This window comes from Tarenaya hassleriana, unplaced genomic scaffold (assembly GCF_000463585.1).
Source record: "Tarenaya hassleriana unplaced genomic scaffold, ASM46358v1 Cleome124, whole genome shotgun sequence".
In the NCBI taxonomy this organism is placed as follows: Eukaryota; Viridiplantae; Streptophyta; class Magnoliopsida; order Brassicales; family Cleomaceae; genus Tarenaya; species Tarenaya hassleriana.
Genome location: NW_010962834.1, coordinates 102,501 through 104,011, shown reverse-complemented (window position 1 = coordinate 104,011; position 1,511 = coordinate 102,501).

The following is a 1,511-nucleotide window of genomic DNA, read 5'->3' as shown; positions in this document are numbered from 1 at the left end:
CGAGTTTGACGATGCGATCTATCCTTGAGAAGGATAAGCTGACCGGGATGAACTTCTTAGACTGGTATCGGAACTTGAGAATTGTTCTCAAGCACGATAAGAAGTCTTATGTCCTGGAAGGGGCTCTACCACCAGAGCCTGCAGCCAATGCCACGAGAGCCGTCAAGGATGCTTGGTTGAAGCATCAGACTGACGACATCGAGATCTCATGTCTCATGTTGGGAAGCATGGCCCCGAATCTGCAGAGGCAGTTTGAGGGGAAGAGCATGTTTGATATGATCGAACAGCTCAAAACCATGTTTCAAGAGATAGCGCGTACTGAAAAGTACAAGACGCTAAGGGCTCTAGTGAAGACGGAGATGCCGAGAGACAGCTCTGTCAACACCCACGTCCTCAACATGTGAGCTCATGTTGAGGAACTTGAGCGCATGGGAGTGACACTCGATGCTGACTTGGTTGCAGACTTGATCCTTATGTCATTGCCTGAGGTCTATAATCAGTTCGTGATGCAGTATCATATGCATGGGATGACTAAGAGCTTAGCCGAACTGCATGGGATGCTGAAATCGGCTGAGCAGGATATCATGGTGCCCAAGACTGTGTTTGCTGTTGAAAAAAACTCCAGCAAGAAGCGGCAGGGTAAAGCCAAAAAGAAGGTGGCGAAAAAGGCAAAGGTTGCCTCTACGCCTAAGTCTAAACCCGATAAGGGTGACTGTCATTACTGCGGAGTGTCTGGACACTGGAAGCGTAATTGTCACCTTTACTTGGAGGATCTGAAGGATAAGAAACTTGGTGAAGCTTCTGCCTCAGGTATCCACGTTATAGAGGCTAACATTTGTACTATATCATCATGGGTATTAGATACCGGAAGTGCCTCACACATTTGTGGAAATGTGCAGGGACTAAGAAGAAGTAGGATGCTAGATAAGGGAGAAGCGGATCTACGCGTCAGAAATGGAGCAAGAGTTTTTGCATTGTGTGTTGGCGTTTACGATTTGCATCTTCCTTCTGGACTTGTTTTAGAGCTTAGTAATTGTTACTATGTTCCTGCGATTAGCAGAAACATTATTTCTATTTCATGTCTGGATTTGGATGGTTTTCGATTTGTGATTGAGAACTCGAGTTTGATGATTTATCGAGACGATACTTACTATGGTAATGGTTATCTAGTTAATGGTTTATACGTCTTGAATGATCAGCCTTCGAACTCGACATCATCCATCTATAGCGTGAGTACTAAACGGTTTAAGCCGAACGACTTAAACCCAACCTTCCTCTGGCATTGTCGTCTAGGCCATATATGATCAGCCTTCAAACTCGACATCATCCATCTATAGCGTGAGTACTAAACGGTTTAAGCCGAACGACTTAAACCCGACCTTCCTCTGGCATTGTCGTCTAGGCCATATAAACGAGAAACACATTTAGAAACTTTATTCTGAAGGTCTTCTGGATTCATTTGACTTTAAGTCTCTTGAATCATGCGAGTCTTGTTTGATGGGCAAGATGAC